The sequence below is a fragment of the Podarcis vaucheri genome, assembly GCF_965113315.1.
Source record: "Podarcis vaucheri genome assembly, chromosome: 9".
NCBI lineage: Eukaryota > Metazoa > Chordata > Lepidosauria > Squamata > Lacertidae > Podarcis > Podarcis vaucheri.
In genome coordinates, this window is record NC_138767.1 from 62,015,997 (window position 1) to 62,032,836 (window position 16,840).

The window sequence follows — 16,840 nt, forward strand, 5'->3', positions numbered from 1 at the left end:
AATATATTTCTAGACTACATATAAACAGATTCACGAAGTGTTAACCTGAGTTGCAGGTGATGACCACTATCTGTATATTTCTGTAGCTCATTTCCTTTTGGACTCACTGTTTAAAGTCCCCCCCCCCATGTGTATGTTTGTGTGTTTGTATATCACATTCACACACATGTAGAAACGTATATCCAACTATATCTTTGTCTTCCTCTTTCTGGTGAGGTCAAAATTTGTACCACCTGTGTTAATTGACAACAGTGGTAGGATGTCTGTGTTATTAAGAACTGTTTCCTGGGACTGGCCACTGTTAATAATACGATTTACCCTATTAACAGTGGACTTTATTAAAAAAAAAAAAAAAACAGGTGTTGATAGCACAGATATTGTGGCATTGGTAATCCAACTAGCACAGGCAGTGTGATAAAATCCATTGATTTTACAACGGAACTGTAATTCAGTCGTTTCGTGTTTGTCATCACCTACTTTCTGGGTGGCTGGGGCAACCCAGTCAGATGAGCAGGATATAAAAGTTGTTGTTGTTGTTGTGGAGTAGGTAAAAAGGTAAAGGACCCCTGACAGTTAAGTCCACTCTGGGGTTGCGGCGTTCATCTCACTTTACAAGCCGAGGGAGCCGGCGTTTGTCTGCTTCCGCAGACAGTTTTTCCTGGTCATGTGGCCAGCATGACTAAGCCGCTTCTGGTGAAACCAGAGCAGCCTATTTTCAGTGGAGAAATGTTGGAGGGTATGCATTTTCTGTTTGTGTTGTATGTTTTTTTAGGTTATAAAGTTGAAGGCAGGGACTGTGTTTCTCTTTCATTTCTTTTTAGAGATTTGGCTGAAGAGCAGGATTATATATTTTTTAAAACCAACAATAATTGCATAATAAAAGTGTTAGCCTTTAAAGTGATATAAGATGCCCTGCTTTTTCTTTTCTTTTCTTTTTTTGCTTCCACAGAGCAATGCAGTGAACTCTCTGGAACATCTTCACTATCGACTTGATGCATCTGCCTTTGAAAGCTCATGCAGCAACGTAAGCGTTACTTTTTAAAGTTTTAAGACTTGCCTCTGCATTTCTAAAGGTTTCTTAGCACAATTAATTTGGGCGTTTATTTTGCACCCTTTGCTTATATTATTTGCATGGTTTTAAAAAATTACATAAATGTTGTGCTTTTTAAAAGCTCAGAATTCGTAAGTTTGCCTGACTGCAATTTTATTACAGCCATATCATAGCAAAGGGTCATTGTGTGTCAATGCAATTTTACGTACAGCACAAAAGCAGCAGTAACAGAGGAAGGTATACTAGCTGGGGACCTTTGTGGGCTCCCATGCTCATGCTTTCGTGTTAAATAGGAAATGTGAGAAAAAAGCCTCTGAGAAAAAAGGAAGGAGGTGGTTTGAGAGAATCCGGCACTGTCTCAGCTCTTCAAATTGTGTAGATTGGCCACAACAATCCTCTGGTTCTGCCAGGAGGGACTGAAGGTGGAGCTAAGGATCAGTTGTAAAGACTGACTGTGCAAAAGAAAAATCTACTCTGATGCATTCCAGGAGCATTCCAGGATTCTCTGGAGGACTGTTAAACAGCTACATTGGTATTAACGGATATGAGTTTGTTGTTTAATTATATCCTAAAACAAAGGTTGTCATTTAATACATTTAGGTTTTGTACGCCCTGCCTTTAGCTGGATATACTATGATTTTTTTTATATTGTTGTAATTTTGGGAAAGTGTCAATAATGTCCAGGAAAACACACATCAGAAGTGTTGATTCTTTGGCAATTTTTGCAAAAAAAATCCTCAACAGCATTTGTGTACGGATTTTCACTTTTTGGCAACCCAAAACAAAAATAAACTAGCAATGGAACACAAGTGTGTGTGTGTGTGTGTGTGTGTGTGTACACACACACACTCCCGTTGCTCGGTCCCTGCTCCTGCCAACCTAGCAGTTCGAAAGCACGTCAAAGTACAAGTAGATAAATAGGTACTGCTCCGGCGGGAAAGTAAATGGCGTTTCCATGCACTGCTCTGGTTCGCCAGAAGCGGCTTGGTCATAACCCGGAAGCTGTACACCAGCTCCCTCGGCCAGTAAAGCAAGATGAGTGCCGCAGCCCCAGAGTCGTCCGCGACTGGACTTAATGGTCGGGGTCCCTTTACCATTTATATATATATAACAAGGTTTAGATCCCAAAAGAATGGACTCTAAAGAAGATAAGCTCTCCCCTATATTACCCGGTAGGTCACTGCACTCTGCAAGAAAGTTTCTCATTAAACTCTTCATAATACCAGAATCCTGCTCCACAGTAACTCAGAACAGTGGCTGCCCCTAGCCTGCAGAAAAGCATCCCTGTCTGAGATTTGACAGATTCCCACAGTCTCTACTTTCTGGAAGACGTTTTTGTCACGGTCGGCTTTTCCAGATGAATGAAAAGAGTCCCTTGCCACCAGTGGTGTGTGGTCTAGGGGGGCTAGGCCAGTCCCCTAAATGTTCCCCTGGAGCCTCCGTCCCAAAATCCAGGAAGCTTCTGCCCAGCTTGGGACGATGCTCTGATGGGTCCAAGAGCCATCCTGCCACAATCCCATAGCCCACCCACCTTTGAGAAGGAAGCAAGAGGGCTCTGGCATCCCGTCAGAGGCTCACGATGCTCATGCGCACATCAACGCCCAATTTGCCCTTGCAAGCTGACAGCTCTGGCCCTAACTGTCCCCCTATGCAAAATTTCACCCCACACCCCTGCTTGCCACAGGTGCTAATTTCGCATCACATCATTTAAACCATTTGAAATCTGGCCCGCGGATGGTCCGGGAATCAGCGTGTTTTTACATGAGTAGAATGTGTCCTTTTATTTAAAATGCATCTCTGGGTTATTTGTGGGGCATATGAATTCGTTCATATATTTTTTTCAAAATATAGTCTGGCCCCCCACAAGGTCTGAGGGACAGTGGACCGGCCTCCTGTTGAAAAAGTTTGCTGACCCCTGGTTTAAACCTATTGTCAGCCGCTGCCATTTGGGCTGCTCTTAAAGCCCTTTTTAGCTGCTTTTAGTGTTTGCCTGTAAGTTCGTGCATTCAGGGCCGTAGCCCGAGGAAGTCCCTCACAACAGATCAGGCAGGCACATGGAAAGAAGGTAAAGTCCCGACCAGAAAAAATGATAGCAGATTAAATTGATGGATTATGCCAAAATGGCTAAAATGACCAGAAGAATCAGAAATCAGAAAAAACCAAAATCTTCATAAGGAATGGGGGAAATTTTCTAACTTATCTTTAAAAACCATTGTAAACAGTTAAAATTGTTAGTAGGATTGGAATAACACTTATAGTTTAATGGTGAATTTTGGACACAATGGAGAGGTAAAATAATTGGATTATTAAAAAAGATGCAGGAGGAAAAGATTAACAATAATACCCACAAAGGGAAGGGGGAAGTCCAGGAGATTCTTTGGAATCTTGTTTTTGTGTGTTGGATATATGATTGTAAAACTTTAATCTGAAAAACCAAATAATTTTTATTTTATTTTTTAAAAAGAGAGATTAGGCAGGCACCCCCCTTGCTGAACCTTCAAGTAAAGGCTTTCTTGTACCTGTGAACCCATTAAGCTAGTATTTGTTCTCTGTCTGGTTTATAGGAAGAATTTTCCCAGTGTTGGTTTTCTGCAAGGTTTATTTTTATGCACACCACTTAGAAAGGCTAATGATTAGGTCATGTATGAAATTAATACGTAGCAACAATGAACAGCAATGACAGGTAAGTCTGTATAGGGAAAGGAAGCCCCGTTTTACTTGTGCATTCATGGACATGGTGCATTAGTACTATTTAACCGCTTTTTTCCTTCCATTGTTAGTTCTGACTTTCGTTCCACAGCTTCAGCTTAAAATAAAAAGGCCAGTGAGAAGCTTCAGACTTGCCCAAGACTCGCGTCACTGCTTCCCCTCATATTTCCCCCCTGCATCGGTAATCTGACTGTGGACCTGAGGATTCTAGTCCGCAGCAAACAGGTTCACTAAAGTTTTCACAGCAGCCTTTTCTAATAGCTTCCAATGTGCAATGAACACCACCACTGTTTCAACAAGTTAGAAAAGACTTGCACAATAAAAGTAGGGAGGCTGCAAAGTCTCTCAGAAGTTGGAACAACCCGCCATGCAGTCAGTACAAGAGCGGGAAAAATATGTAAAGGTTGACAGGCATTTTGATAGGCCATTTTCTTCTCTCTTTCTCTCTCTCTCACACACATTTGACTACTGGTTTTATGCAGTGCTTTTTTTCTTTCAAAAATTATTTAGGGGTACTCTCATTTTGACTCAAGAAAATCACCATTTTATAGTTCAAATTGGGGAAATAAATACAGTAAATGGACAAAAGTACAAAGATTCACAAATGTTTAGGGGTATGTGTACCCCTGCGTACCCCCCAGAAAAAAGCACTAAACGTATGTATGTGTGTTTACCTTATGCAATTATCAAAGTACTGGTTTTATGTATAATTCGGATTTTTTAGGTCAGCCTGTTTCAACTTCTGACTTTGATTGATCATTTTGATACATATTTTACTCAGAGGTTTTTAACAATGAAGCTGTATACAAATTTGGAAAATGAATAAACAAACAAAAGAATCCATTGCTATTTCTGAGTAATTAAACTGGGAAGCGAAGCAGAACCCTGAATTTTAATGTTTATGGAGTGGTTCCCCAACTCTTCAAACCACTCAAATGAAAGTCAGGGTGTATCATTCCCTTGAATGAAAGAAAAAGACGGATTTCAGCTTCAGCACTTGCCTAAAAATGGTCTTCATACTGTAAACTGTGTGCTCAGCCCAAGACCTTTGGCTGTAAGATTTTGTACCTTTTAAGCACATGCGTTACAACTTATACAGCAAAGGGAGCATAAAGCTGAACGCTGTCCTGCTTCTTTTATTCCGGAGCATCCTAATTAAAACCCATCTTTTACCAAACTTACTTGATTGCTGTTTGTTACTCCTTCTTCGGTAAGTTAATTTAAAGAGTATTGCTATATTCCATTTTCTATTACATCATTCCAAGAATTGATGGAGTGAAATTTCACCTCCAATTTGCTGCTATACAGATCCTGACACTGAAAAGGAGGTTAACAATCATTTCCAAGTCAGCATCCTTCATTGTAATCCCTTTAAATAACTCGGTAGTAGCATCTTTGGCTCTAAAGGTAATAAAACAATATTCATTTCCCTGCCTAGACTCCAGATTGTACTCCGAAAAGTCTTTCCCCCTTTAAATGCAGAGGTTTAAAAATAAAAATAAATAAAAAATCCTTGGGAAGTCTAATCTGACCAGAGTCGGAAAAACCCTGCAGTTAAGGGTAAAAAGTCCAGGACAAATGGTGATGCGGTTTACTTTTTGCTCAATTGTGGACAAGTCCTAGGGTTGCCTAGAGTGGCTGGGGTAGGTGGGTGGGGTATTAATAATAATAATAATAATAATAATAATAATAATAATAAATTATTATTATTATTATTACTACTACTACTACTACTACTACTACTACTACTGCCATATTTCAAAAAGTAACACCCCAATATTGTTGAGCTTTTTTCTTAGGAAACACCAAAAGTTTTTACAAACACTCATATGGCAGCCCTGCACTGGTCAGATTACCATTTAGAGTATATTTGAAACAGCACTGATCTATGGGAAATCTATACAAGTGCTGTACATTTTCTTTTGCTTCGTTGTGAATCAGGTTTTTGTGTGTTTTTTAAGGTGAAATGTATGCTTTTTAGCTCATTTCCATTTTTAATTATTTTTCTTCCTGATCATTACTTGGATTTAGTCCTTTACCATGGATTTTCCTTGCATTTTTTTGCAGCTGATTTTTCTGTGGCAATGTTTATTTTTATACTGACGAGGATGCTCTGTTTATTTTAAGTTTTACAGATATCCTCTCCTTTTTGTTTCGGTCTTTGCTGTTTATTTAAGATGTTTTAACCTGTGTTGTAAACCGCTTAAAGAGCTTTGTCTAACTACGAGCGGTATATAAATGGTCCAAATAAAAGAAAGAAATAATAAAATATCTGGGCAAATGGCACCCCTAGCTGAACACATGCATACGTATAAACCGCTATTAGTAGCTGCAGCACATCTTCAACCCACAAATCTGCAACAATGGCTTCAGGATGCGGGACCAGGTCAGGGAAATGACATGTGGAAAGAGCTAACCCACTCCCTGGGGCGCTGAAAGCAAACTCAGAGCCACCCACACTTGCCCAGCTGCTTTTAACTAAAAACAGCAATGAAAGGTGGTCACGCTGCATTGTTCACATCAATCCATCTTAAAGCCTGATAAAAAAATTTATAATTTTAGTTCGACAAAGTAATAACCATAAATAGATAAGAATAAAAATTTGCACCCCACCACCGAGACCATTCCACTGTAACTATCCAAGCTCCCAAGATGTAAACACCTCTTGCGATGGTTTGGCCCCTTTCCGTTTTATCAGTACAGATTCTATAAACACCCTCCATATCTCATCATTTCTCCTGCATATTCCTTATTGCACATTACCTTAATGGCACGAGTTAATTTATCATTAATAAACATGTTAATTTTGCTCTGTCCCATGAGACCAGGGCCCTGCGGGATCTGATTTCTTTCTGCAGGGCCTGTAACACAGAGTTGTTCCACCTCGCCTTTGGCTTGGAATCAGTTTTATTCCTTCCCCCTCTTTTTCCTTTCTCCTCCTATGAAGAGATTGCACCCAAATGTTTTAATGTTGTATCTTAATCTTTTAAATTGTATTTTAATCAACTTGTTTTTATTATTGGTTGTTAGCCGCCCTGAGCCTGGTCTTGGCTGGGGAGGGCGGGGTATAAATATTATTATTATCATCATCATCATCATTAATAGCTCTATCCCACACCTCTTTATACCATTCTTCCGTTTTATATTCTGCTTGCCCCTTCCACTTCCAGCTATCATAATTCATGCAGCTGTCAATAAATTTGTGAGCAAGCCCTTCATAGCCTGAGAACCTTTCACCCCATCGGAAATGGATAATATTGCTACCTCTGTACTTTTGGTCAGGATTAACCCAGTGATTTCTGCTATCTCCTTAAACACCCTTTTGTAAAAAAAGAAATGTACATAATTACACCCCCACCACATATGAACACAATTCCCTGTTTTCTGGCATCCCCTCCAACATGAACACCAAATATTCCTTGTTTATTTGATTTAATCTGACTGGAGTTAAATACAACCTCCGAAAGCCTGATAAATTTATGGTACACTGGACTTCCACAGGCAAGAAGCAACCCCCTCAGATGCCTGCTTTGTGAGCGCAGTTCACAGTTCTCCTTACCTTCCTCTACACCTGTCTTCCAGAGTGACTGCTTTGGATCAAAACGGCTTCTTGAAATACTCCTTCCTTCCCCCTACCCTAAAACAAAAATTAAAAAAAACCGGGTCACTTAGCAGAATGACATTCTCTTTTACGGAGCAATCTTATGAAAACAGTAATTTCTGGGTCTATGGGAGGAGAATGTTAACGTAGACTTTAATCACAACCATTTCATTCTCTACTAGGCGTCAGGCGAGACATGAAGTTTGTGGGACAGGCTTTGTGCAGCGGTTTTAGTTAGTTATATAATAACCAGAGGTGAAGAGGGGGGAAACTGGATTGGGGTGAGGGTTGGTGGTCCTTAACCCTTTTCCTCACTTCCGTCCTAATCTGAATTGCCTGGCATTGCAACTGGAGGAAAGCATCAATGGACCTACTCTGGCTCAGGGGTCCCCTGAAGCAGTTCTTTGTTAAACCAAAATAATCTATGCGAAACCAAACTGCACGGTCAAAGTCATGTTTAGTTTGGCCTAAGATTTTCATCTCTTTTTTTCTGATATTGTTCATGTGCATTTAAGAAGTGCCTGACACATAGAAATGTAAGAGGTGAAGGAGTTTTGGGGGTTTTTTGGTCTGGAGATTGATTGTGGGGAAACCGCCGCCTGATAAATTTCTGCTTTTAGAGCTGTTTTTAAAGGCGCATAAGTGAGACCTGGTAAAAATATGGTAACCTATGTACTGAAAATGGAAAGAAGCAGTTGTCCAAAAGGTTACAGTGCGTGGATTAATCTGAGGCAAGCCCAGGGTGTGTGAATGATGGGAAAGCTCCTAGGAGCTTTGCCATATGTACAGCTCAGATGCACAGCTCATCTGTTTGATTTCCACATTGCAAAATCATACCTCTGTAGCCATTTTCGGGTCATTTACTGGTACACCCGTATGTTTCCAGATTATGAAGTTTGAACCTGACGTTTGCAGCAGTTCCAGGACATATTATAAATCAGTAGGTACAGGTGTATAAACACATTTAGGATATATTCCTATTGTACTTGTGGGATGCAAGATTCAGAGAACCTAACCTATAATCTGCAGATGCACTCAGAGACTGAGCTGTCCGCAATGGGCCTGTATTGCTTCTCTGACTCCTCTTTAGGAAAAGGAAGAGAAACCATCATAGATAGGGCAAATGGCGCCTCTAGACTCACAGCTATGCCACACTGACATCACACCAGATGCTTTTGAATTGTGTGGTCACTAGGCAGAAGGAAATGAGCTTGGTGTAAAAGGCCAAGACACCCCAAAATTGTTGAGCTTTTTAAGGAAAACCCGGAGTTGTTGTCGAGCTTCTTTTACAAAATGGCCGTAAAAAGATCCAGGAAAAGGGGTCATCTTTTGGAGATTCTCCCGGATGTCAATTCCGCCTTTAAAAAAACAGCACTGACCTATGGTGCTGTGCATCCATATTCTGCTAGCCAAACCCACCTGTTTTTCAATCAGGCCGCTACACGTATTTGACACCATGTCTATAACCACCTGGGCTCCCTGGTATATCTTCGTTTCCCAACCTGTGTGTGCCCCAATCTAACAGAATCTGTGGGGAGCAGCTTAGATGAAAATGCATATTCTGTAGAAGAAGCATGAATCCTCAGTCCTCCTCAGAGGCAGACCCTCCAAGTGTCCCCACATCATTTTTGGTTCCTTATTTTGCTTTTCTGTGTTGTCATTTTTAGTTGTTATTATGCCAAGGGGCCTCAAAAGCAGCAAGTGGCCTGAGCTCCTCTGGACCTCTGCATACCCTCCAAAATTTCTCCAGTGAAAATGGGGAAGTCCCATTCCATCATGAAAATTTTACTATCTATACCCCACACATCTTATTGGGTTGCCCCAGCGCTCTGGGCGACTTCCAACATATATAAAAACATAATAAAACGTTAAACATTAAGAAAAAAACTTCCCTATACACCATTGCCTTCAGGCAGCTTGGGGGTCAGATAATTCCATATCCTCCAACATTTCTCAAATTAAAATAGAGACATCCTAAGGAAAAGCGGGACATTCTGGGATGAAATCAGAAACCAGGACGGCTTCTCTAAATCAGGAATGTCCCTAGAAAATAGGGACATTTGGAGGGTCTGCAAGAGACAGTAGACCCCTTTCTTTCTCACAAATAAGTGATTTCTGCGGGCTTAAGGCTCATGCACCTAACTGCACTGGTTTATGGACTGTGTAAAAAGCACTGCAAACTGTGGTCCAAAGTTTGGAATGGCACGTTGATTTCCCAGTCCTTGGGTTTTTGATACAAAATGTATCTGACGGCAATCATCTTTCCCTTGTAAGGTCTGGTGGCGTCTTTTAAAATGACCACTGATAGTCAGATTCTCAAAGCACATTGCTTAGTATTCTGTACGTTATCAACTTGTTTGATTCAGAGAAGAATCTGGAACTTCAGCCATGTTTGTATATGTGCACATATCACACACACTTTATAAAATATAGGGGCGAAGTGTGGCAACGCTAGAAAGAAAAATAATAATTGTGCTGGCAGCCTTTTAGAACAGAGCATTCAGCCAATTTACTAGGGAGCCTTCCTTTCAAATATTGCCTTTTCCCGCCTCCCATCAGTGGATGCTAAAAAATTGGCATCAGCTGTATCCTTAAGTTATGGATCATGACCATCGACTCATCTTTTAAGAACCGGCTCATCAGGAGATAAGGACAGGATCACATTGAGCAACTTCAAATCTCATTGGTTTCAGTGAAATATTCAAGTGCATTCTTAACTTTCTCCCATTTAAATCGATGGCATTTCATTGTACAAATTGGAAGAAAAGAAGATGGTGTATCACTGTCACTTCTATGGACCAGGTTTCATTTCAGAGAAATATACACCTTTTTTAAAAGCCCCAAACTTTAATAATACATCCTAATAATACAGTAAATGCTAGCATGTTTGTTAGAACTATTAACTGTAAGTACTTACAGAACAAGACAGGATTTCTAAACTCGTTTACCTGGGAGCAAGCCCCACTGAATTTAGTAGGGCTCACTTCTAAGTAGACAAGATTAGAGTCATGTAACCTGTGAAAATCTCCAGGCTACAATCTAACATGGATTTAGATGCACAGAAGCCGACTGATGATTTCAGCTTTACACTCCTAATTCTGTAGCAGGGCCTCTCATCATTTAGATTGTTTTATACATGGCGGCAGAGGGGAACATTTTTCTTTCTTTGCCTGTTTATTCACGGTTATTCTGCGTGGCACGTTTGACATCGTATCCCTCCCTGATCTTTCCTCCCAAACGTTTCAGGATCCAAAATAAGATCAGCTATTGATTGCCTTCCTCGGCTTCTTTTACCCCCTAAGATGAATCTATTTCTGCATGTATTCTAAACACGATCTGAATTTAGGACAAAATATCCCGATTGAGATTGCTCTTTCCGCAGTGTTACTATTGATTCCAAAGAAGGCTTTTGCAGGACTCGGAGTGAGTTATGAAAATAAAAACATATGATACGTAAAAATAAAAACCCACATTAGAACACTGGAAAATACACCATAAGAACAAAATTCAGGGTGCAAAAATCTCCTGAAATAAAACCATCTTAACCTGGCGTCTGAAACAACAGGGCAGTGCCTGCCTGATTTCTGAGTTTAATTGAGTTGGACCCACAACAACAAATGCATAAACTTGAGCTGGCAAATATATGGTATGGATGCATGCGTGTGCTTTATCCAATGAGTTAAGTGGCCGCAAAGTCTTTTAATTTCAAAGGGGCAGATAAACATATATTTAACTATCTTCCATTGAAATCACTGGGATGAGATTGTGCCCTCTACTGCTGGTATATTTGGCTTCGCATCTCTTTCGCTGCATAACCTCACAACATTTCTCCAATGAAAATAGGAATGTCCTATTCCATCATCATCATCATCATCATAGCTAGCCATCTGACTAGGTTGCTCCAGCCACTCTGGGCAGCTTCCAGCATATATAAAACATAACACAACATTTTAAAACTTCCCTATACAGGGCTGCCTTCAGATGTCTTCTAAATGCTGTATAATTATCTCATTGGCCTCATAACTCCATACCCTCCACCATTTCTCTGATGAAAATAGGGACATCCTAAGGAGAAGCGGGACATTCCAGGATCAAATCAGAAATTGGGATGGCTTCTGTAAATCCGGAACTGTCCCTGGAAAATAGGGACACTTGGAGGGTCAGTGTGGAATCCCTAAAGGTTAGCCAAGCAACACTCAACGGTATAGGAAAGGCTGTAGCGTGTCTAAACCTCATGAACTACGGCTGAAGTTTATTCTGAAATAGTGATAGTTTTGAATCGGTGCTAGTTGACCACACATGTCCCATTCATGGGGCCCCATTGCTCTTGCGGCTCCACCACTCTGAGCAGTCAGAAGGCCCCTTCTCCTACACCCTCAAATGACTCCATCCTTTCTCCCATCCTGTCCCTTCTTCTTGGAACTGCTTCCCCAAAAACCAGCACAATGCTATCTCTCTCTCTTCAGATCTCCACTCCGAATTCACCTTTCCCTCAAAGCATTTGGCCCAACCCTTTAGTCCTCATCCCCTGCTGGGGAAGAGCGGTGTTAAGCGTGTTTGCTTTGTATGCAGAAATCGCTGGGTTCAGTCCTTAGCATCTCCAGGTGAGAACCTGGCTTGAGAGAGAATTCTGGAAAGTTTCTGCCAAGCGTCTGATTCAATATAAAGCAGCTTCCTTATCCAGTGGTACCTCGGGTTCCATACGCTTCAGGTTCCATACGCATCAGGTTACAGACTCCGCTAACCCAGAAATAGTGCTTCAGGTTAAGAACTTTGCTTCAGGATGAGAACAGAAATCATGCTCCAGCGGCACAGCAGCAGCAGGAGGCCCCATTAGCTAAAGTGGTGCTTCAGGTTGAGAACAGTTTCAGGTTAAGAACGGACCTCTGGAACAAATTAAGTTCTTAACCTGAGGTACCACTGTAATGATAATGATAATAATAATGATAATAATGATTTTATTGTTGATACCCTACCCATCTGGCTAGGTTTCCCCAGCCACTCTGGGCAGCTTCCAGCAAAATATAAAAAATAACAAAATGTCAGACATTAAAAACTTCCCTGATGCTTTCTAAAAGTTGTGCAATTCTTTATCTCCCTGACATCTGATGGGAGGCCATGCCACAGGGAGGGCGCCACTGCTGAGAAGGCCCTCTGTCTAGTTCCCTGTAACTTGGCTTCTCGTAGTGAGGGAACCGCCAGAAGTGGACCTCAGTGTCCGGGCTGAACGATGGAGGTGGAGACGTTCAGCGGGAGTGCTTGGAAATATCCTTAATAATCAGCAATGAAAGTGGGTAGATAAACCTTCAGAAAGAAAGAAAGAAAGAAAGAAAGAAAGAAAGAAAGAAAGAAAGAAAGAAAGAACCTACTTACCAGATTCAGGATGATAAACAGGGTCACTTGTAAACTTTGGCAACCAGCAGTGTTCTTAGGAAGGCAATAATTAAAAATTAGGGCCCCTTCTCCATTCCCCTTGCAGTCATGGTTTTGCAATGATTGACCATTTCAAACAGCAAAAAAGAAGCCAATGCGGCCGTCTTAATTTTCAGATAAGCACCAGCGCCCTTTACTAGCTTCAGTAGAGAAGAAACTGGTGTGAAGGGAAGGGCGAAGGAGGAGAGAGAGATAAGTCAGCAGCTGAGTTTGTGTCAGTTTCCTGAGGGCTTCTCAGCTCTGCCTGTGTGGGTTTCGCTGTGGGTTTAGAAGATCAAGACAACCTGAATACTCTAAGAGGCACAAAGGCGGGGGAAGGAAAAGCCAGATCTGGAGGCAATCAGTTTTCTCACACATCCCTCCATTGCTCTCTCTTAGGGCTGCCATATGTCCAGATTTCCTCACACATTAACAGGATTTCAAAGGAGCATTGAAGTCCTGGGGGGATTTCCGAAAGGTGGTGCTTTGTCCTGGATCTTAGGCAAATCAATAGAAAAATCGCTGGAGTTTTTTGGGGGGCATTTTTGTAAAAAAGCTCAAGAATGTTGGGGTCTTCCTAAAGAAAGCTCAGCAACTTTCGGGGTGTCCTGGTTTTTACTTTTTGAAATATAGCGTCCCATTGCATAATGATAATTTTACTATTTATTCCCGGCCCATCTCATTGGGTTGCCCCAGCCACTCTGGGCAGCTTGCAACATATACAAAAGCATCATAAAACAATCAAAAAGTCTTCCCTATACAGGGTTGCCTTCAGGCGGCTTGGGGGTCGGATAACTGCATAGCCTCCGACATTTCTCTGATGAAAATAGGGGTGTCCTAAGGAAAAGTGGGACATTCCGGGATCAAATCAGAAACTGGGATGGCTTCTCTAAATCAGGGACGTCCCTAGAAAATAGGGACACTTGGAGGTTCTGGGTTTGTACAGTGGTACCTCGGGTTACAGACGCTTCAAGTTACAGACTCCGCTAACCCAGAAATAAATAGTACCTTGGGTTAAGAACTTTGCTTCAGGATAAGAACAGAAATCAGGCAGCAGCGGCGCGGGAGGCCCCATTAGCTAAAATGGTGCTTCAGGTTAAGAACAGTTTTAGGTTAAGAACGGACCTCCAGAACGAATTAAGTACTTAACTCGAGGTACCACTGTATACGTTTGGAAAAGATAGTAGAAATATTATATTCCGTATTGGTGTTTAGCTGATTTTGGACCCGATGGATGTGGGAAAGGCAGGTTGTTTCTGTACAGCTCTGCACTTGGGGCAAAAGATTTGTAACTTAGGATTCTCTACCTTTGGTCACTTCCTCATGACCAGTTATCAGAATGTGAAAGATCCTTATGAGATTGTTGGCTTTTCCCGAGACTTGTAGGACCAACTTTTGCAGATATGCTTAACCCAGTGTTAGAGCATGAGATTCTTAATCTCAGGGTTGCGGCTTCAAGTCCCGTGTTGGGTGAAAAATTCCTGCATTGCAGGGGATTGAACTAGATTAATTAATTAATATTAACAACCAGACTCTTCACATGTGCAGATCTGCTGCTTCCGCTGACATAAAAATAACTGGAACAGCATGAATATCCAAGAGACCTCTACATCGCATCAGGGCAAAGCGCAGGATACTAGTTTGTGTTTATATTTTGAAGACCTCCGGGTATGGGGCGGTATATAAATTCAGTAAATAATATTTTACCATATCAGAGCAGTGCAGCTGTTATTGGTTGCTATTTTTCTATGTTTATGTGCAACAGAGAAGAACATCTGGCTCCAGTGAGAATAATTAACACTTAACGGATCAGATGTTGACAGCTTTTTAAGCCAGTCTGAGTCATAACATCTGCGAATTGCAGAAACCAATTATTTCGGTGAAGAATGCCGGTGAGGATAAACGCAGGTGTCAGTTCTGCAGTGAAAACCATTGAGCAGTGTTTGAACAGAAACAAAAGGTCAATTCATAACTGTACCACGAAATGTACAAATGCAACAAAGGGGATAGGGAACCTGTGATCTCCCAGATGTTTTTTGACTACAACACCCATCATCCTTACCGTTGGCTCTGCTGGCTGGCAATGATGGGCGTTGTGAGTCCAACAACTTCTAGAGAGCCATAGGTTTCCCATCCCTGTTCTGCAAGTTGTGGGGGACATACGCACACCTTGAGCTCACACACTTATCACAACCATGGGTAGAACCTTTGTCTGAAACAACAGTTATGTGCCTACAGCCAGAATCAGAATCCAAAATGACCTTAACAGATTGGAGAACTGGGCGTAAGCTAACAAAATGGATTTCAATAGGGACAAATGTAAGGTTCTGCACTTAGCCAGGAAGAACCAGATGCAGAAATATAGGATGGGGGACACCTGGCTTACTAGCAGTACATGTGAAACGGGTCTAGGGGTCTTGGTGGACCACAAGCTTAACATGAGTCAACAGTGTGATGCAGCAGCAAAAAAGGCTAACACTATTCTAGGCAGCATCAACAGAAGTATAGTGTCCAGATCAAGGGAAGTAATAGTACTACTCTATTCAGCCTTAGGGACGCAGGTGGCACTGTGGGATAAACCACAGAGCCTAGGACTTGACGATCAGAAGGTTGGTGGTTCGAATCCCCGCAATGGGGTAAAGTCCCGTTTCTCAGTCCCAGCTCCTGCCCACCTAGCAGTTCGAAAGCACATCAAAGTGCGAGTAGAGAAATAGGTGCCGCTCCGGCGGGAAGGTAAACGGCGTTTCCGTGCGCTGCTCTGGTTCGCCAGAAGCGGCTTAGTCATGCTGGCTTCATGACCCGAAGCTGTACGCTTGCTCCCTCAACCAATAAAGCGAGATGAGCGCTGCAACCCCAGAGTCAGCCACGACTGGACCTAATGGTCAGGGGTCCCTTTACTTTTTTATTCTGCCGTAGCCCACACTTTGAATACTGTGTCCAAATTTGGACACCACAATTTCAGAAGGACTTTGGCAAGCTGGAACATGCGCAGAGGAGGGCAACCAAGATGAACAAGGGTCTGGAAACCAAGCCTCATGAGGAGCACTTGAAGGAGCTGGGTTTGCTTCATTCTCCTCTGGAAAAGAGGAGACCAAGAGGAGATATGATCGCCATCTTCAAATATCTTAAGGGTTGTCACATGGAAGTTGGAGCAAGCTTGTTTTCTGTGGCTCTGGAGGATAGGACTCGAACCAGTGGCTTCAAGTTGCAAGAAAGGAGATTCCGACTAAACATTCGGAAAAGCTTTCTGACAGTAAGAGCTGTTCAGCAGTGGAACAGACTCCCACGAGAGGTGGTGAACTATCCTTCCTTGGAGGTTTTTGAACAGTGGTTGGATGGCCATCTGTCATGGATGCTTGAGCTGAGATTCCTGCATTGCAGGGGGCTGGACTGGATAACCTTTGGAGTCCCTTCCAACTCTAAGATTCTATGATTCATTCCTGATCACTTTGATTATATAGGTAGGTAGGACATATACTGTGGTCTAAACCACTGATCCTCTTGGGCTTGTGGATCATAAGGTTGGCGGTTTGAATACACTCAATAGGGTGAGCTCCCGTTGCTCTGTTCCACCTCCTGCCAACCTAGCAATTTGAAAGCATACCAGTGCAATTAGATAAATAGGTACCACTGTGGTGGGAAGGTGAACGGTGTTTCCATGCATTCTGGTTTCCATCATGGTGTTCCGTTGTGCCAGATGCGGTTTAGTCATGCTGGCCACATGACCTGGAAAGCTGTCTGTGGACAAACGCCGGCTCCCTCGGCCTGAAAGCAAGATGAGCACTGCAACCCCATAGTCGCCTTTGACTGGACTTAACCGTCCAGGGTCCCTTACCTTTTACCTACTTACCTGTGTGAATAAGTACTGGTGGATATATAATAATATGTGCATAGAGAGAGGGTATGTACATGCCCCACCATTTTGTAAAATATAAAATATAGTGTATAGTGAAAGCTTAGACTTCATTCAAAAATCTAGCACTCCTCTCTCTATATATATATATTGTATCTTGTATGTACTGCATCTTATAAGGCATATCTATCTATCTGTCTATCATTTATCTATC

At 41.9% G+C, this 16,840-nt stretch overlaps 1 protein-coding gene and 2 long non-coding RNA genes across 7 annotated transcripts in view; 2 read left to right on the forward strand and 1 right to left on the reverse strand.

Annotated features, from left to right (window-relative positions):
• The window catches only part of RHOH (ras homolog family member H), a 24,752-nt gene extending 9,341 nt beyond the window's left edge, over positions 1–15,411 (reverse strand). Inside the window, exons 1-3 of one of the 4 annotated variants that reach the window (XM_082238312.1) lie at positions 12,735–15,411; positions 10,310–11,496; positions 7,320–7,397 (exon numbers count right to left, since the gene is read on the reverse strand). The gene's annotated coding sequence lies outside the window, so the exon portion shown is untranslated. Of the gene's footprint in view, positions 1–7,319; positions 7,398–10,309 lie in introns of all 4 variants that reach the window. The other 3 variants (XM_082238310.1, XM_082238311.1, XM_082238313.1) reach the window with 3 other exon arrangements.
• The window catches only part of LOC309540931, a 55,383-nt gene that overhangs the window by 19,399 nt on the left and 19,144 nt on the right, over positions 1–16,840 (forward strand). For both annotated transcript variants that reach the window (XR_014223532.1, XR_014223533.1), the window contains exon 3: positions 950–1,024. This is a non-coding gene — a long non-coding RNA (uncharacterized lncRNA). The remainder of the gene's footprint in view (positions 1–949; positions 1,025–16,840) is intronic.
• Positions 4,905–10,198, forward strand: LOC309540950. The gene is made up of 2 exons (XR_014223566.1): positions 4,905–4,970; positions 6,931–10,198. It is a non-coding gene; the product is annotated as an uncharacterized lncRNA (long non-coding RNA).